Source organism: Natrix helvetica (assembly GCF_964273705.1).
Source record: "Natrix helvetica genome assembly, chromosome: 1".
NCBI classification, from domain to species: domain Eukaryota; kingdom Metazoa; phylum Chordata; class Lepidosauria; order Squamata; family Natricidae; genus Natrix; species Natrix helvetica.
The window spans coordinates 131,545,291-131,566,931 of NC_138548.1; the positions used below are offsets into that span (position 1 = coordinate 131,545,291).

Sequence of the window (21,641 nt, forward strand, 5' to 3'; positions counted from 1 at the left end):
TGATTATTTCATATACAGATACATTCTAGTCCATTTCATATAAGTTAAATCTGTTTGAGTGCCTGAAATATGTAGAGAAAGATGCATAATGAGATTACTAAAATAACAGAAACCATTTCAGGAAATGCTGATATTGATGTACAAACCACTCTAAGATTCAGGGTTTAGAAGAAAATTTTAACCTTCATCTAGAAATACCTCTCTTTTTTTTTCAAATATGCTGAAAATAAAAATGTCCTGAAGTCTGATTTGTGGTTTGTTTGTTTTTTTCATATGACCAGTATTTTTTTTTCTCATAATGTACTTCTCTCATAATAATTTATTATGAGAGAAGTATAATCAGCAATGTCAGCCAGGCCAACAGATAATTAATACTGCATCAAATATTCATTTACATGAATAACTATAAATTGAATTAGGGTAATGCTTTCACTAATCTGTTGCTAATGTGAAGTGTAGACTAGTAATAGAGTAATTATTCGTAATATATTCTACATGTAGCTTATTGGAACATTATCGTATAAATATTGCATTGTGTTTTATGTAACCGGTCATACTGGTTGAGTCTATTCCCATGAACTAAGAATAAGTAGAAGCATATGTACAAACAGAAAACTTGATTTCACATCAATTTTTCCCCCAGAACATGTTGAAATAGGATTCATCTGTAGTACTGATTCACTCTGTTTACTTTTCTCTTTATATTTATTTTTTCTTACATTCACATGTTTCGGAAATCACTTTCCATAAAGCAGAGTGTTAATAATTGTAGTGGAAGATATTTGTCTGCCACATTAACGGTATTGCTTTTTTCTATGAATAAGGGAGAAACAAATAATCATAAAAGAGATATTAAAAATATCTCTTCACATCCACTCTTTGTTTTTGACTACATAAAATTATTCTTCAAAAAGTCTTACATCTGCAATTAGTTTTCTAATTTTATGCACAGGGTGATAGCTATTATAAATAAATACATCTATAAATTAGGTCTGCATGTGCATGCAAAAGATCTATTTTAATCCTTTGCTTAAAAATAGTTTGGGAGGGATGTTGACAGGTGCTTTTTAGCTATTGTTTTTTTTTTTCTATTAGATTCCAAAGCAAAGAACAACAAATCATACGCACATATTATGCATGTGCACAAACAACTAAATGATCCTGAAGAACTAAATAAAGTTGATCCTAGCTAGTACGTGAGTGGGGAACTATCAGGAAATGCCAGGGCAATGGATTAAATAGGGAAGTCAAAAAAGTTAGAAAATGACTGGTAAACCATTTTGATATCATTCTTGCAAAAAAAAAATGAATAAATAAATACCAAGATATACAGGTATGTTATATATGTATGTATGTATGTATATATATATATATGTGTGTGTGTGTGTGTGTGTGTGTGTGTGTGTGTGTGTGGTGTGTGTGTGTGTGTGTGATAGAGAGAGAGAGAGAGAGAGAGAGAGAGAGAGAGAGAGAGAGAGAGAGAGAGAGAGAGAGAGAGAGAGAGATTCATCCACATACAGGTTGTCCTCAAGTTATGACCACAATGGAGCCCAAAATTTATGTTGCTAAGTGATAAATTTGTTAAGCGAATTTTGCCCCATTTTGCAACTTTTCTCACCACATTTGTTAAATGAATTGCTGCCGTTGTTAAATTAGTAACACAGCTGTTAAATGAACCTGGTTTCCCTATTGGCTTTCAGAAGGTCGCCAAAGGGGATCACACAATTCCAGCACACTGCAACTATCATAAATGTGAATCAGTTGTCAAGCATCTGAATGTAAATCATGTGACCATGGGAATGCTTCAATGGTCGTAAGTATGAAAAATGGTTATAAATAACTTTTTTCAAGTGCTGTTGTAACTTCAGTCACTAAATGAACTGTTGTAAATTGAAGACTACCTGTATATCCAAGCATATATGTATAAACATAATCTTTCTTGAAGAAATCATAAAGGCAAAAGCATCATTAAAAGGCACCACTTTTCTCATTGCGTACCTGCACAACGGAACACTAAGACAACTTAATAATGCTTGGCTATTTGGAACTTTAGTGGTGAATTGTCTGGTTGCATCTCCCAAAATCCCACTGTTGCAGTACATCAAATTAAATGTTAGGAAAGGCAGATGGTGTTCCTTTGCTTAGAAATATCTTCTAAATATGCCAAAGCTGGAAGGAAAAATCTGTCATTCTGTGTCCCCAGTAACTGTTTTTTAAAAAACAATGAAATTACAAACCAATAGCCTCTGCACATAAATTTACTGAGTTAAATTAAAATGAAAACTGGCTTTAGTATTTCTATCCATGCATCCTGGTTACCTTGCTTTATTAATCGTGTTCTCAGAAAGTAAAACCGTATACATTATTATTACACTTAATTATATTGTATCTGAAAAGGGTATGTCTAACTATTGCCAAACAGGTATATAAAAGTATAGAGGCATGATCATCGAAAAAACAAATAAAGCAAAACATATGCTATAAGATAAATAAATGAAATTTTCAATTTAATTTTATACATCTTAAAGCAGAAGTGTATAACATATGTGAGAGCAGTTTCAAAAGTTGACCTCCTTTAGTTTGAAAATTCAATGTAATTTAATAGATGGTAGTAGCCATGAGTTGAAAAATGATTTTCAATCACAAATACCAAATATGCATGGAGAAACAAATATTGTGCCACAGTCTTGAAGGAGCAGAGAACTTGTGATAGGAGAATCTTTGACAACTTTAAATTGTTTTTCTAGTAGTTTAATTTTCCAACAGATGATCCAGAATTATATTTATATTTTTGTAATATGTGTTTTTTAATGCTGTACGCTGCCCTGAGTCCTTTGGGAGAAGGGTGGCATATAAATCCAATAAAACAAACAAACAAACAAAACAATTTAAGAATCTTCTCTGTACACTATATCAGTAAGAAAGGTTTTGTGACTTATACTCCAATATAGGAAGAAACACTACAATGTAGGTATATTATTCCATTCAAGTGTTACCTTACCTGGGATGAGGGCAATGAAATTATCAGTAGGATAATCAGCTGCCTCAAGGATCTTGAATTGTCTTTAAATGTTCTTGGATGTACATATCTCAAAGCTACTGTAGTAACATCAGAATAGACCTTTACGAATAACAAACTACAAGATTTATGATATAGTAAATGAAACTCCCTGCAGTCCTAGATCATAGAGGCAATGTGGAGGCAATGTAAAAAATATATTATAGCAGCTGAATAGAAAAAAGGTGCCAATATAATTGTTAAAGCCATTAAGTATAACAGCTAGTGATTACTCATGATTGCCAGAAATATATTGGAAAAGTATAAAAATCATTTCACAAATACACGTGCACACACACAGTCTCTTTCAAAACATACGTGACTGCTGGGGACTTTGTATATGCATCAATGTAGTTTTCTCAGCAACATATGGAGTTTATTTGTTACTGCCTTTATTAATTAATCAAAAGCTCTGGGTCCAAACCAGATTCATCCTGCTCGTTTTTTTCAGAATCAAACAAGGTCAATAGGTGTTGCATTGAAGACAAAATCAGTTGATGAAGGATAAACATTAAAAATATAATGTCTGTTTGAAAAAGATAAATAATTGACCTTTTACATGAAATGGCCCTGTGGATCAACAATTATATCATCACTTGTTCTATATAATAACTTGGGAAAAATTACACAATAGGAACACAATCAATTTAAGTAAGATGGGTGGGACAATTGGAGGAAAGATTTTAAATTGCACTAATGCAAACACAGGGATTTTAGATTCAGGACCATGGAGAGCAACCTTGTATTTAGAATAAGCTCCTATAGGAGTGTGAAGCAATTTAACATTAAATCAGGCCTGGTTGAAGTTGGAATTATTTAAAATAAAAATTAGGTGAATTGTTGGATTCAGAAGAGCCGTGAAATCTCACTCTTTACTTAGACTTTTGGTAAGGGAGAGTGAGACTCCTGACTTCATTCCAAATTATGCTTTGCTCTGTGAGATACATTTTAGAATAAAGATGATTCTTAAATTTATAGACATTCTCACATACAAAGAAGGCAACAAAATATTGAGTTGTTAGACAATATGCTCTCCAAGTATCATCTAAACTTACAATATTTTCACATCATGTATTGAGCTGTGATGCTTTCTGTGTGTTTGCTAAAATTGTCCATGTATTCCATATGGATTTGTAGAGAAGAAACACAAATATGGCAACCATCTCTACTATGAATAATTCATGCATACCCAATGTCAGTTTGGGTTATGTGCATTTTATTAATTTGATTAAGCTTCCCAAATACTCAGGATTTCTAATTAGGAGGACAACTATTCCTCTTTGAAATATTGTAGTCATCAGAGTTACTCATTAAATACATGACCCTGGGATTAAAACTTTAAAAGACTCTCTTGGCAAATGTTGGATGAAAATGCAGACAGGAATAGCAATAGGCTCCTATTATTTCTGTTTTGGGACTAATGGGAAAGATGATGAACTATTAATATTCCAGGGCACTTAGAATCATTCTCATTCAGTTTTGTTACTTAAGAAATTAAGATGTACATAAAGCTATGTACATTTATTTACAAAAGAAACAGCTTAATTCCCAATTAGAAACAAGCCTACTATAGTCACATTGGCTGCAGTGCTGGATATTAAACAAATACTAAGTAACTGCTACTCATGAGGTGCAGAACATTTGAAGCAATGCAAACTTATCTAGGGTTTGTTTTGGGATACGAAACTTCTAAATATTTTGTCTAAACTAGATTTTTTGCTGTCAAGCATTTCAGTTTCATCCCTATCAACCATTTGGATAAGATCAAGTGTAGTTTCATTGCTATGAAAATCCGCTGCTGAGATAAACAGAAAGCTTGAATTATTCTAGAAATATTTTAGTTAAGGATTATAAAACCAAAGTTCAGCATGTAACTGTTCTCCTTTCTAAATAGACCAAAATGCTTGCTAAGTGTTTGTTAATTAAACATAATGGGGTGGGGTGGGGAGTTAGAAACCCATTAGGGGAAAATTACACCTATCAGTGAGTGAGTAGGCTATGTAGCAGCCTCAAAATAAGCCTGAATCAAACATTTTAGAAAATGTATGCATTTTATTGTGCCTATCTGAAAATACAAACAAAGCATCTTCTTCTAAAGAAGAAGAGAATGCTATGTCCCAAAAGAACACAAGACTGAGAAGGCACCGTGTAGGAAAGAATTAGGTGATTATTCAGGGAAAGTTACTTTCAATAGACATATGAAAAGGACACAAAATACTGGATATTTCAAGCTTAGCTTTGACCTGGAGATTCAGTTCAAAATGATAAATTGACTGGTGAAAGCTCATAGGAGTTGAATTTTTAAAAAACCCTCACATTTTCCCTACACTTTAATCTCTGTGCTCTTCTCCATAGTTCTGTTTATAAACACACACACACCACACACTCAAATACATAAACAAGAAAACAAGAACTGGTGGAATTAAAAAGGATTGTTTTTAGGTCCTAAAAACACCCATCCATCGTAAAACATACATTAGATACCCCCAATATATCACTGGAGACCGGCACAAGATGCTTGGTTCTGAACAGTCAATCCTGACTTTTTTGTCTTAAGAGGAGAGGTGAGAATTTATTTATTTATTAGAAGTGAGCAGTGTGGACATAGATGATAGAAAACCTAAAGAAGGTAGATATTTTTCGGTACTTGGATCCCATCTCCAAGGCAATGGCAACATCAATGGTGAGGTGCGAGCAAGGGTGAATGCAGCCTGGATGTGTTGGTGAGAATGCACCAATGTGTTATGTGACACATGAATGCCAACCTGTCTTAAATCTAAGATTTAAAAGACAACCATCTGCCCTGTTGCACTGTATGGCACTGAATGTTGGGCAGCAACAACAGGGACGAAAGCTATCTCCCTGCCATGGAAATGTGAATGCTCCATTGGATATTGGGCATCTCCCTTCTTGACCACAAAACAAATGACACCATTTGACAACATTTTGGTGTGGCACCAATTATAGAGAAGATGAGAGAAGGCCAGTTCCACTGGTATGGACATGTCCAGAGAGCAGCACCTTCCACCACAGCCAAGTCTACCTACTAACTAGAAGTCAATGGCCGGTGACCTTGTGGACATCCAAAATAGAGATGGCAAGACACCATCAACAAAGATATGCAAGCTGCGGGTCTGCGTCCTGGAGACACAGCTGACCATGCAAAGTGGTGTTCAATGATCCGAAAAGCGGACCATGCACCTGCAGGAATACACTAGGAAGAAGAGTGCAGACATAGATGATAACTGCAGGTGGAAAGTGACAAATTTAAAGTGGGTGACTGATTTGGTCCAGACCTGTAGCATAAGGAGATAGATTCCTTCCTTTCACTTAGTTACGTATGTATTTAAGCACCTCTGTTCTTCCTCTATAAATGCTTTTCTCCTTCTCTCTTTTTTTTTGCCTAGTTTAGATTTTTAGAAAGATCCCTATGGTGAAATAAGTCCGTTAGATTCACATTAATAGGCCACTGAAAGCACAGCACAAGGACAGAGAAGACAAATGGGATACATTTAAGCTGAAGTTGGACAGTTTGCAGAGATGGATGACCCTGGTGTGAAGTGGGAGAGCAAAATCTTTTCTATTAGCTAAAAGGAGCACAACAATTCCTTCTGTGGCTTAAAAGATCAGACCTAACACAACCTCCTCCATCTCCAACTTTTTTTCCTAACTTAGAACAATGAATTCCCAAGCTGTGCAAGAGTGTCTTATGCATAATGAGACACTTGAATGTGCTTAGGTAAGCCGTACTAAAAAGGCTGGGTCAAGACATTCCACAGCTACGGAGCCAGGAAGTTTGCTGTAAAAATTGCATTGTTTAATGATACTGTTGAAATTTGTAATTTTGAAGGGAATGTTTTAGTTCTGTTGCGGTAGAACATCATGCTAAGTTCTAAGTCTACTCTTCCCAAATTACTTTGGCTGATAGACTGACCATTTCCACTAGTATGAACTTTCTCTGCCCTTTGACAGTATTTTGGAAGAGAGATTTGATGGCAAGAAGGCTCTTCTATTCTCTCCACTCCTCTTATATATCAGCTTTCCTTCCTTACATACCCTCAAACTTATCATAGGCCAGGAACAATATGTAAATTGGGATAGAAATGGCTAACGAATTTATCAAGGTGGAACTTTCCTTCATTTCTACTTCTCTGTAAAAATGAAAACTTTGGCAAATGCTCAAGGATTCCTTTATTGTTGACAACTCTGGGAACTCTAAGTTTGTTATTCCTACCAGTAATTAAGCCACAAGAGGAAAAAATGCTACAGTTTTTCAAAATCCACCCTTGAGGATTAAAACTTGTTCAGAAATCTCCACTACAAAGTAAAGCGGGAATGTGCTTAAAGTCTAAACTCTAGGACATATAGGATGCTAGAAACTGAATCAGCTTTTCTCCCTCTATCTTCCTTCCTTCCTTCCTTCCTTCCTTCCTTCCCTCCCTCCCTCCCTCCTTCCTTCCTTCCTTCCTTCCTTCCTTCCTTCCTTTCTTCCTTCCTTCATCTCTTCCTTCTTCAAATCATCAGAGAGAAATTAAAATGCTGGTGGAGCAGATGAGAAGTAGAAGTTGTCTTTTAATTGTAGCTATTCTCCTCTTTCTCAGGACAAAATGTACAGGTAAACCTGTAAAAATGTGGAAAAGAAAGGATTAGTAAAATTTAACTCAAGAGGGCAAGAACTCAAAATCAGTATGAATTTTAGCAAATTGAAGATTGGTTTTAGGATTTTATAGTTTGAGGATTTCAATTTATGTTTCTTTTACTTCTAGCCAGACGTAACATATGTTCCATATATTTATGGACAATGGACATGTTTATGTATTAAGAAAAAAATATATGGCCACTCACTTTCCAAGTGACAACAATCAGGCCAGCCACTTGATGGGCTCTGAATCACACTTGGATCCCCAGGCCCATTGGCAGAACCATATCTTCAGGACCTTGCAAAAAAGTATCAAAGTGTGGGACTAATCTTATCTCAACAGGGAAGATATTCCACAGGCACCACAAAGAAAGCTCTTCTTAGTCCCATTAGATGGATCTCCTTAAGAGAGCCGTAACCTTCTTGTCTCCTTTCTCTGGTGGACTGGGTAGATATGACTGGAAAAAAACGGTCCTTCAAATAACCTGGTCCCAAACCATGTGGGGATTTGAAAATAACAACTAGCACCCTGAATTGGATTAAAAAATAAATGACAGCTAATGCAACTCCCATAAGAGAGGTCACACATGTGCAAATCTAGACTTGTACAAAACCATATGGACTATATCATTTTTAATCAATTGAAGCTTTCAGATACTTTTCAAGGATAGGCCCATGTACAATGCATTGCAATAGTCAAGATATGATGTGACTAAGGAAAGAGTAACTGAGCAAGGAGTGTTCAACAGGAAAGGATGTAACAGACTCATAAACCACAATTTCACAAAGACTCTCCTCACCACATCTGCCACCTGCTCCTTGAGCAGGAGTCATGATCCAGAAAAAAAAAACAGATTACATACCAGGTCAGTCTGGGGCAGTGTAAGCCCATCCAAAACCAGGCATGCTACTTAGTAGTATATTATTAAGTACACACTCATTAGTACTAGATAAAGTGTCTGCAAAGAGGTCCATCTATTTATATTAACCAATCCTTACAAGTTACTATTTATGTCAATGGGGGCTCACGGACAAGGAAAAGAAATATCACGGAGATGAAATTATGCTTTATAGCTATAGATGTCATTTCACAATGATTAAAGCCTTATAGTCACCATTTTGGTGACAGAATAAATTCTTTACTAGATATCAAAGAAAAAATGAGATGATTACATGACTATGCTCGCTGATATTGTTCATGGTAAAAAAAAAGTGTCCATTCTGAATTCAAAGAAATTTATTTTGATAAAACATTATTTATATATATATATATATATATATATATATATATATATATATATATATATATATATATATATATATATATATATATATATATATATATATATATATATATATATATATATATATATATATATGATAGATAGATAGATAGATAGATAGATAGATATAGATATAGATATAGATATAGATATAGATATAGATATAGAAATAGAAATAGATATAGAAATAGATATAGATATAGATATAGAAATAGAAATAGAAATAGATATAGATATAGATATAGAAATAGAAATAGAAATAGAAATAGAAATAGATATAGAAATAGATATAGATATAGAAATAGAAATAGAAATAGAAATAGAAATAGATATAGATAGAGATAGAGATAGAGATAGAGATAGAGATAGAGATATAGAAATAGATATAGATATAGATATAGAAATAGATATAGATATAGATATAGAAATAGAAATAGATATAGATATAGATATAGATATAGATAGATATAGATATAGATATAGAAATAGATATAGATATAGATATAGATATAGAAATAGATATAGATATAGATATAGAAATAGATATAGATATAGAAATAGATATAGAAATAGATATAGAAATAGATATAGATATAGATATAGATATATATACACACACACACACACACACACATATAGTCATGAGTACATCTTCAGCCCAGTTAACAAACACGTGGAAGGTTGGACTTTCAGGATTTTCATTTCACTTAAAAGAGTGACTACGTTTTCATGATAGTTCTTCCTATTTCCCACAAGTGAAATAATGTCTCATTGTCTTTTCTAGTCTTCCTTCCATTTTCCTAGCACAGTGTAAAATGGATTAGGTTCTTGGTGAGCTCTTCATTTGAACAGTCTGTAAATTTACCGAGGCATCATCAAAATGAACATGGGTTTCAGCTTTCATGAATGAGACAAACTTACCATAAGTATCCAAATAACATTCTTTTTCTTTTATACTCACAAACATGTCAGTAGCAGATAATGTAGTACAATGAAGACTAAAAATAAAGGAGGATCGCTGATTGTATGTCTCTATAGCCTGAAATCCAATTGTATCAACATTTACTACTGTAGTGTGCGCTGAATTGTGTATATAATGAGTTGTTTTTCCATCTGATTTTTTTTTTTATCTTAGGGCAGAATAAAGGTAAGTGCTGTATAACTGAATTTCACTATTTTGCTATCTATACCATCTTTTATACCAAATTGAGTTAAGCCACCTTGGGTCAACTATGTGTGAGCTGGATGGCTATATACATTTGTTTAATAAGAAAAAAATGAAATAAATAAATCACTTTTTTTTCCAATTACAACTACATATCCATAATTTGGGTGAATTATTGTTTCCCATTTCAGCCTGTAATCTCTATATCATAGCAATCAATGGAAGCAAGAGAAAGAAGAAAATAATGACAGTAGACTGATTAGCCATGCCTGATTTTAAAGGCTACTGCTTTGATAAGTTGCACAACGATTGTTGAAAAGAATCAGAATAAGGGAACACGAGTCAAAACAGTCAGAACAGGGAAGATAATATAATGCAACATCTGGCAGGCTATTATAAACTAGTTTTGTTCAGCCACACCATATCAGAGCCGTTACCATTTAATAATATCTGATCAAAGAAAAGATTTTTTTTTAAAAATATATAATTACAACAATATCTGTTGGTCCTGATAAGAGCTTCCAAACAGATAAGACCCAGCAAGGAGCTCACACTGCTCTCTATTCCCCCTCTCTCTTTATTATTATATTCTGGCCCTGGATTTAGTGCTTGAAGAATGTTCTTTGGGGAGCTTGTAATCTTTTCTGAAAACAAAATGAAACAAGAGTTGTAGCATCCCCAGCAATGTACCTGCTGTTTATTGTAAAACAGAAAGTATCAATAAAAACCAATTTCAATTCAGGTCATGAATATTTATGTTTATGCAGTATATGCCTAGTTTTATGTCATTGTTTCCAGGTTTGTTTGTTTTTTCGATTTAACTTACTGAGAGACAGTTTGCTATACTGGTTACAGCATCAGGATAGAAATGGGAGATGGTGAGTTCTACTCCCACCCTAGGCACAAAACCAGTTGGTTATTTTGGGGCAGTCACTCCCTCTTGGATCTAGAAAGCAGCAAAGACAAGCCAATTGTGAAATCTTGCTAAGAAAACTGTGGGAAGTAGTTCATGTGGCCACTAGGAGGCAACACTGATTCCAGGATACCAATAATACCCTTCATTGGGGCCAAGTTATCTGAGGGTCTCATCTCTCGCTGGTCACATTACGCAACCCACTAGAGCAGGGAGGCAAGGAATATTGTGGGCCCTGCCTTCTAAGGAGGTATGTCTGATGGAACCAAGAAGAAGGGTCTTCTCCATGGTAGCTCCTTCCCTCTGGAATATCATCCCTCTAGAAATTAGACTAGAGAAGCCCTCACTCTGACACTCTTGTGGAAGGCTTTGAAGGCATGATTTTGCCAGCAGGCCTCTGGAACCCAGAGTGGGATGGAGCCCATAAAATGGCTGATTTGAATGTGTTTTGTCACTGAGTGGGTAGGAGTTTATTATTTTATTTTTATTATATTATTATATTATTTTTCTTTCTTCTACAGTGTGTTTTTATTTTCTGTAATCTGCCTAGAGTTGCCATGAGAAAGTAATTTATATTTTGGAAATACAAATTTTACTAAATAAATAATAGTAATAAATTGCTATTAGGAAGCCTAGATAGTAGATTTCCCTTTAGATTTCTATTCTACAAGCTTCCCTCTACAACCTTATTCAAAGCTTACCTTGCAAGAATGTTGTACTATAGAGAGAGACTCAAATATGTCTGCCAACATACGTATTATTACATCCTATCATATATCATATCAATAATATACTATTTCTCAGAAATTTACCATAGAATATCTTTGAGGATAGCATTTTATAAGCTTGAAAGCTAAAGGTGAAAAATTGCATGCCGAAATTGGCTTAATCTTTGAATATTGCCACTGCTTTGCTTTTAACTATTAGTGTAGGATTTAGGTGACTTATTTGTAGATCCCACTGAAAGTTTCAGCCACTTTGAATAAGATGCATCTTTCACTTTGTGTATGGTTATGGCTCTTTGGGGTCAGAAATATGTGGGTTGATCATCACTTCATGGAAATTATCAAAAGTTAACTTCTGAGTTATCAAAAGTGTGTCAAAAGGTACCTAATAAAAGAAAAAAATGTGAATGTAGTCCTCAACTTACTACCACAATTTATATTGCTAAGTGAGAAATTTGTTAAGTGAGTATTGCCCCATTTTACATCTTTTCTTGCCATATTTATTAAGTGACTCACTGCAGTTGTTAAATTTGTAACACAGTTGTTAAGTGAATCTGGCTTTCCCCATTGACTTTGCTTGTCGGAAGGTTGCAAAAGGGGACCACAAGACCCAGGGGACACTGCCACTGTCATAAATGTGAGTCAGTAGCCAAACATCTGAATTTTGATCACGTGTCCAGGGGGATGCTGCAATGGTCATAAATGTGAAAAATGGTCATAAATCATTTTTTTCACTGCTGTTGTAATTTTGAATGGTCACTAAGCAAACTGTTGTAAATCGAGGACTGTCTATATTACAAACCAGGTTTAACACCATCAGTTTAGTTTGAATGTATGAATGAGTGAAGGTTAGGGTTACATTCTCAGGGTCTCTAGGCATATGTTGGTCATTCTTCCCAGGAACTTTAAGTTCATTGAATCTTAGAAAACATTTCCATCAGTTTCGAACATGGGGAAAAGAAAGTTGATTAGCATAAGTACTTATGGAAAGTGATGACCTCTTTCAGATTGACTTGGTCCCATCTCACATCAGCTCCAACGTGGCCATTATATTTTGAACTTTTGAGGGAGAAACATTAGCATCCAAAGAATTCCACTGACCCGTTCATATGTTCACAGCTAAAAGGAATGAATTTGGTAAGTGTTAAAAGGAAATGTGCAATTGTTCTGTGGTGCAAATTTGACTGGAAAACAAAACATTCCTAAGTGTAGGATAGTCAATTGTTTTGCCAGCTTGCTGGACATCACCACTTTGAGGGAAACTCCTTTAGATTTTTCAGGATGCACTTCTTTTTTTAATAGAAGTCAAGTTTATTGGCTTGAGTTTGTACAAGAATCATATTTCAAATAATTCCAAAGCCAGGAATCTATTTTTAAAAAGCTCAAAACATTTCCTTAATCCAGGGATGTCCAAACTTGGGAACTTTAAGACTTGTGGACTTCAACTCCCAGAATTCCCCAGCCAGCCATGCTGGCTGGGGAATTCTGGGAGTTGAAGTCCACAAGTCTTAAAGTTCCCAAGTTTGGACACCCCTGCCTTAATCCTTAATTTGGCAATGTGGGAAGAAATATCCATCTGGTTCAGTTCCAAACTGAGAGAAAAGACAATGGAAACATGGAGGCTGATGGGAAAGATGGTTTAATGATGACAGAACCAACTGTCAGGCCTGGAAGCCATGTTTTGCATTGGACCTTCAGTCCTGCCACATTTAATGCTGTGGGGGAAATGGGAGGGGGGATTATATGGAGTATGGGAGATATATGGTCAAAATAACATTCCTTGCTTAGAGAGTCAAGGACATCTTGCCCTGCACCTGGAGAAGTATGACTGGGAGGCATCTCCAGTTGGGAAGGTGCCTGATTGGGCCATGTGACAGACGTGTGGGTGCTGGGCAGGGACCTGGACTTTCATTTGGGTAGGGAAAACCTGGAAGCTTTCAGGTTTTCCAAGACGTGCCAATGTGACATCTCTAATAAAATGGAACTTTGAGGAACTTCAAGCCTCGGAGTCTTCTTTCGTTGGGGGTGCTACTTGGAACCCTGACCCCAGTAGCGTGTATGGTTCTGGTACAGCTGACAAAATGGAGTTGAGCGTGGGTGGCTTTTATACCTTCTTTTGGGCTTTGTAGTTGAGTTTCCTGTCCTGTGCAAGAACATGTCCTTTAATATTCTATTGGTTGTTGTCAGATTCCAATGGGGTTATGTAGGGGTTGCAACATTCCAGGACAAAGTGTAATTGAGGGCAAGATGGTATAATTTTGTTGCTGTTCTACTATTAAACAATGGAATAAAAAAAAACCTTGCAGAATTCTATAAATCTTCCGGTTATACCAAGAGACAAAGGCTTAACTTTTTTCTTATCCATGCTAACTATGCACATACATAAGCAGCCTCTTCAAGCAACAGCGAAATGTTACACCACACAATATGCTCTCAGCCGAAATGTGCCATTACTCCCTCCCCAAATACTCCAGTGTGAAGCTATAATTGCAAATTATGGTGATTAATCCTTTTAGGCTTCTCCCACTTATATCCATGCCAACATGAAATCTAGGCCAATTTACAGCATATACTTCTTTTTTTTTTTTAAATGCATCTTCTTATGCAATTGCTTCTCAGAGTCTGGATTTGGCTACCTCATTTGCATGGAATAAATTTGTGTTTTTACATACTTAATGTCTTACACTTTAATCAGTAATATCGTTTCCCCAGGGTGAGTGTGATCAATCACCCCGCAGTTCAACTTTATAGCTTTCTAAAACATGGATACATTGACAAGTCAATCTATTGCTTCTCTATTAAAAAAATGGAAGGGATCAGATACTAAAGAGGGTGTGTGCAATCATTTGGAACTGAACAGTGAAGTTAATTCTTTAAAGCTAAGTTTAATTTTAATATATTGCAATGCTCAATTCATAGATTTCCTTCAATCCAAGTGATATTTCTTATTGCCACCTTAGCATAGAAGTAAATTCCAGCTGAAATAACAGTGTGTAAAACTGCAACTGTGCATATCAGACATTAAAAATTTATGGTCCAGAAGTCACGCACTTCTTCGGCTCTTTTCAATAGTTCTCAGAATCTCTCTTCTTTGATTAAACCACCAAAGTTCAAGAGCAAATAGTTCCAAGGTATTATGGGTGAGTGGGTGGGGGAATGGTTTAGATCAAAAAAGCACTTTTTAAAAAATCAAATGTCCCCCAAGTATATCAATAATTTCAGCCTCCCTTCCACCGTTGGTATCAGTGCACTTGTGAAACACTTCTAATATTTTCTGCGGCTACTGTGCACATTAATGTGGGAATATTGAGCATCAAGGAACATTCTGGAAAAAATATAGGGTTCACTGTGTACTTCCAGGGATTAAACAGATCTATGTACAAAAACATACAGTATCAGCCTTTGGGAATAAAATGCAAAGAGATACCATTTTCAGCTCCTGGAGAAAGATTGGCACATACAACTGTTTTAGGGGTGGTTTTTTTTTGTTTATTATCTATATCCTGCCTTTATTATTTCTACAAATAATTCAAGGTGGAAAACATACCTAATACTCTCTCCTCCTTCAATTTTCCCCACAACAACTCTGTGAAGTGTGTTCAGCTGAGAAAGTGAGTGATTGGCTCAAAGTTACCCAGCTGGCTATAAATAAAGACATTAAACCAAACACTTGAAACGGAACAATTCAGAACATGGTATGCCATGCCCCACATTACATACTGAATCAAACAAATGCTAAGACTGATTGAGAACAGTATTTCAGGACAATTTTAGAGATATGGAAAAGATGCAATAGCAGGATCAGAGTGTTCTATTGTAATAACAATGCACAGGTGCCAAGCATGTCTTGTTCCGAGAATTCAGCAGCTCTCAATCTGTTGTAATGTTAATGAATTGGAAGAAAGAGGATTTGAACCTCAGAATTGCTATACTGAAAGCTTAAACCTGTAGGAAATGATCAGGCTCAGCCCAAAGGAGGGGTTATAATGTGTTTTATGTGTTTTATTGTACGCCTCCCCGAGTCCTTTGGGAGAGGGTGCGGCTAAGAAATAAATTTTATTTATTTATTTATTTATAAGTCACAAGTTCCCTACATGCCCGCAAGAGATCTAAGTCCAGTCCACCTTGAATGCCTTCTTAATTCCCATGTATTTTTCTTGACCATTAGTAGCTCAGATTTTTATAGAGAGTTTAAGCTTCAATAAATCTTTATACTCATGTGAACTGCCTGCATCTTCTGATTTCCCTGGTGCTTGACAAAACTCTAGAGATTGGTGTGCTTCTTTATTAAGGTATTAATAAATTTATTAAGGCATTATATGCATTATGATGTCTGCAATAAAACCGAGGTTTTTATTTGAATAAGTTTGGCATAGGAACTATTTTCGGTGCTTATTCCCAGACCTCTATAGTTTACTCATAAATTCATAAGCAAGATCTTGTCTCTATCTATGAAATCTACCAAGCAAGTCAACTTGAAACATGGATGCCACAAGCAATAGAAGTGATATGATTTCTTCTGGCACACTGGGAGATTTTATATATGTTCAGGTCTTAGAGCCTAATAAAATATAATTCTTTATTGGCCAAGTGTGATTGGAAATACAAAGAATTTGTCTGCAGTGCATAAGCTTTCAGTGTACATAAAAAATACATTCATCAAGAATCATAAGATACAACACTTAGTGATAGTCACAAGATAGTAAATAAGCAATCAAGTCATACTAGGAAACTAAATAAAACAATATAAGTTTTAAAGATACAAGCAACCAGGTTATAGTCATAAGTAGAAGGAAATAGGTAATAGGAGGGGGTGACAATAGTAATACAGTCTTAGTAAATAGTTTGACAGTGCTGTGGGAATTAGTTGTTAGGCAAAGTGATGGCATGGGGGAAAATTGTCCTTGTGTCTGGTTCTTCTGGTGTGCAATGCTCTATAATGTGGTTTTGAGGGTAGGAGTTGAAACAATTTATGTCCAGGATATGAGGGGTCTTTCACAGCCCTCTTTTTGACTCGTGCAGTGTACAGGTTCTCAATGGAAGGCAGGTTGGTAGTAATTGTTTCTTCTGTAGTTCTAATTATCCGTCGAGGTTTGTGTCTGTCTTGTTTGGTTGCAGAACCAAATCACACAGTTATAGAGGTACAGATGACAGACTCAAATACTCTATTGAAAAATAAAGAGAGCTACTGGGACACTATATGTTCCATGTTTCCCCCAAAATAAGACAGGGTCTTATTTTCTTTTGACCCACAAAATGTAGCTTGGGCCTTATTATCAGGGGAGGGCTTATTGTTTTGGGGTTGCCGGGCGGTTGCTCCCTTGCGAGCGGGCTTCCGAAGAGCCGGGCACAGCCTCAGGGGTGAAGCAACCATGAAGTGACCACGCTCAAGAGCAGCCGCCCAGCAAACCCCCTCTCCAACCGGGCAGAGCACCATTCACTGACCTAGGGGATATCTCTAAGGTGCCAAGCCACATGGCGCTCTGCCCACTCCCCAGCTCCCATGGCTTGGCACATTCGGGATACCCCTAGGTCAGCGCATGGAGCTCTGCCCGGCTGGAGAGGGTGGTTGCACAAGCACCTGTTCTGCCCCCAGCTCGCATGCCTCCCAACCTCACCATGCCCTGGTCCAGCTCTCCCTGCAGGGCCAGGGCACCGCCGCCACTTTCGCCACTGCAGCAGCGCTTCAAACATAACTTCTTCTCCAGCTTCCAAACTCTGGAACTCGACTACCAATTCTTCCCGCAATAGCTGCCATAGGGCCCACAACCATAGAGCGCAATCCTAGAGTGGCCACTGATGGAAGAATCAGAAGCACAACCACCCTCTCCAGCCAGGCAGAGCGTTGCTCACCGACTAGCGGTATCCTGAAGGTGCCAAGCCGTGGGAGCAGGGGGGGGGGAAGGCACTCACGTTGCTTGCTGCCTTCGAGATACCCCCCTAGGTCAGTGAATGGCACTCTGCCCGGCTGGAGAGGGAGTTTGTGTGGTCACCTCGTGGCTGCTTCACCCCTGAGGCGGTGCCCGGCTCTTCGGGAGCCCGCTTGCAAGAGATTAGATTATATTATTAATTATATTATTTATTACTTACTCACTCATACGCTTATTCATTTAACAAATTTGTATTGCCACCTAGGTTACAAAAAGCAGCTCCAGGCAGTATAGTATAATTGAATAAAACAGAAGAAAAAATAAAAGTATAAAAATCCATATTAAAATATAAATATTATAAATACCAATATACAACTGTAGACAAACAGAGAATAAAAATGACCAAATCAACAATGGAGCCATTTAAACATGTCTCTGAGTGCCTCAGGTCTGATAGCATAACCAGGTCTTTAGGGACTTGCAATATTTATGCATTTATTGTATTGAAAGTCTTTTTCCCCCACTGAGGTCTCAAAGCCATAGATGTAATACTTGTTGGTGTTATTCCTCAATGCCCCTGTGAGGTAGGTTGGTTTGCAAGAGAGATTGGTGGCCAAAAGTTATTAAATTAAGCTCAGTGATCAATTTTTCTGGAGAGTATCAGAAGAGAACTTCCTAAAGTTGTAATCTCTGATCCCTTTTTGTAACCTGTCCGTGAATAAATTATAGTAGGTTCCGTTCAACATAAATGCCCTAGATAACCGTGATTAGGATAAATGATGAGCACACACACTACCCAGGATCAAGGTAAATTGTTTTAGACAAATAAAATACAGAATTAGTACTCATAAATGTGTTTGTTGCCTTTGTAAAGTTGCTAATGATTTTAAGTAGTACATAGGAAAAGTTAAAAATGCATTATAGCAATTAAAGAGCCAAAATAGCAGAGAACCACTTGGGGAATACTAAAACCACCATAATGTATGCATTCAGAGAAACTCTAAGCCTGGAGCCTTCTGGAAGAGCCAGATGTTTATGATCATTTTACAAGAAAAAATAGTTGGGGGTTACTCAGACCTTGGCAAGGTGAGGGAGGCAAGGTACTGTTCCAGAGGAGGAGAGCAAAAGAGCAGATGGAATTATGAAGATATGTATCCTTTGCTTTTTCAGAAGGGAATGTATAATTTACTGTCATGATATAAGGGGGAGGGGGCGATGATTTACCTGAATCTGATGCAAGTATGTGTTGATGGCCAAACCCTTAGGGCTTCAACATATTGAAGCCTCAAGGAGTTGGCCTCAACACAGATTTTAGGATCAATGATTTCACCAACTTGCATCAGATTAAGATAGATCACTGATGAGTAAAGTGGTTGCCTGCTCACTAAGATAAGTACTGTTTTTAACTACACTTCTGAACCACTGCACTTAGAAAACCTCACTGGGACATGGGGTAAAACATCTGTAAAATCCCTGATCAATAGCTCAGTGTTGATCTTCCAGGGCCTAGGGAACCCATTTACTAAGTATGTCAAGTACTACTTTATTCATGTACAGGTAGTCCTCGGCATTACAATCATTAATTTACTGACCGTTCGAAGTTGCAACAGCACTGAAAAAAGTGACTTATGACTGTTTTTCACACTTACAACCATTGCAACATCCTTGGTGGCACAGTGGTCAGAATGCAGTATTGCAGGCTAATTCTGCCAACTGACAGTAAGTTCGATTGACTCAGCCTTCTATCCTTCTGAGGTGGGTAAAGTGAGAACCCAGATTGTTGGGGGAAAATATGCTGCCTCTGTAAACCATTTAGAGAGGGCTGTAAAGCACTGTGAAGAGGTATAGAAGTCTAAGTGCTATTGCTATTGCTCTCCTCCTGGTCACGAGATCAAAATTTGGACACTTGGCAACTGGCATGTATTTATGATGGCTGCAGTGTCCTGGGGTCATGTGATCATCTTTTGTGACAGTTAATGGGGGAGTCAAATTCACTTAACCACTGTGTTACTAACTGCAGTGATTCACGTAATCACTTAATAACTGTCTTGCTTAGCAATGGAATATTTGGGCTCAATGATGGTAACCTGTATTCAATTTAGTTTTATTTTATGTGGATTTTTTTAAGGACTTTTATAATTAACTTCCTTCAGTACCACTCACTGGAAGGGAATATAGGGAACATAGTAAATAATTAAAAATTAGTATAAATAATTCTAAGAAGGCAGACCAGTGAAATTCATTGTGCCCTATTCCTATTGGCTTGTTTCTCTCCCATTGCTTCCTACTTTCTATTTCCAACCTGCCATATTGTATGGAACAGTGATTTCTTCCAATCGTTTTGTTCTTTTTTGGGCTGGTCTCTTTTGCATAGTCTATAGATGTTATTAATGGCTGTATGTCTATTAATGGCTGATTTGTCAGAGTACCAGGCTTCTAGAAATTCCCTGGAATTATTGGACATGGCTTGGTTTGGATGGTACCATTTTCCCAATTGAAACTATGGTTAAATCTATTATAATTTTCCTCTTCTGGGAAATGGTAGCAATGGAATCAGAATATTGACTATTATGTTAAAAGCCAATGAGTTAATCTAATAAATATTTTCTAATTGTTTGACCACCTTGTAATCTATAAGAGAAATTGAATTGACCCTGATGGACTTTCTACTGGGAGCAAGAACTTGTTCAGAAGACGTTTTGTGGGTCTGTTTTAGATTTTCAACTTCGCTGGTTAGCGTAGTCATCAATTGATAGCGCTCAGAATTAAATTAATCCATGAGGTATTGATATGTTCATTCTTCGTTACCTTTGGCATTCACAATAACTTGTATGTACTTCAAAAGCTTTTTGTTGTGTTACTTGTTTTTTCTCAGCACTGCTTTCTTTTAACAGTCCAAAATGTAATTCCTTTGGTCTACTCTCCTGCCATTAATTAAACATTCTCTTCTTGATAATTCTTCAGTTGTTATGTTAGGGTTCATCTATCTCTTTCCTAAAAGCCACCCCGTTCCAATTTTTTTAAATGGCTAAAAGCGATTAAGATGACAGTAAACATCATTTGAATCATTGGAAGAACTGATAAATTTATCGGCCATGCATTTTAGGGTCTATCCTGCAGCATCACTTATTCATCAACAGAGGGGCCGTATTTAAGCTATCATAAAATGTCAGATTCTTTTCCAAAAGGAGCTTAACATTTATTGATCAAACTACTGCCAACTTCACAAGAAGGCAGTGGTTGACATATAAACAAAATAATGAGGCCTCCCAAAGATGTTTTTTTTCCTAAAATGTACCAAGATGATCATACAGTTGACACCCAATCCTAAAAAGCAGACGATATCACTTCAATATCTTCATTATTAAGGCTGGTTGCTGTGTCTGTTGTTATTAATTTGGTTTTCCTTATATATAAGCTTACTCCAGTATTTTTCCACCATGCTCCTTTCATCATTAAAACTTGTAGATTATCTGAATGTCCAGTTCTCAGGGTGGTATCATCAACTTCCTGATGTTTTCTTTCTCCAATTTTAACACCAGGTTCATGTTCTCCCAGTCTAGCTTCCTTCAGTATATATATTCCATGTTTAGGCTGAATAAACAGAATATACAAGCATTGCCAATCTGGAGCCAGTTTGCTTCAACCTGTTCTTTTTGTGGCTTCCAGTTCTGTATATAGCTTTTTCATGAATATAATGAACTATTTTTCTAAGCATTTTCCACAACTGGAATGGTCAACACAGACAAAAGCCATTCTATCATCAGTGAAGTATTTGAAGCATCTATTGACTTTTTGGGAGTATTATTTGAGGAAATGAAATCATTACGTTGGCGGTAATTGGCAAGTTGATTCCCTGCTGAATATCTTTTTTCGAAGCCCAACTATGTTTCCCCCATTTCTATTTCCAGTTTGGATATTTCAGTCTCCAATTTAGGCTCAGCACATCTTGCTTGGCTCTTCTGTCAATTCTGGATTGACCTTGATC

At 36.5% G+C, this 21,641-nt stretch overlaps 1 protein-coding gene across 1 annotated transcript in view; it reads right to left on the reverse strand.

Annotated features, from left to right (window-relative positions):
• CNTNAP5 (contactin associated protein family member 5) overlaps nt 1–21,641 on the reverse strand; it is a 407,927-nt gene that overhangs the window by 351,297 nt on the left and 34,989 nt on the right. The gene's annotated exons all lie outside the window — the stretch shown is intronic.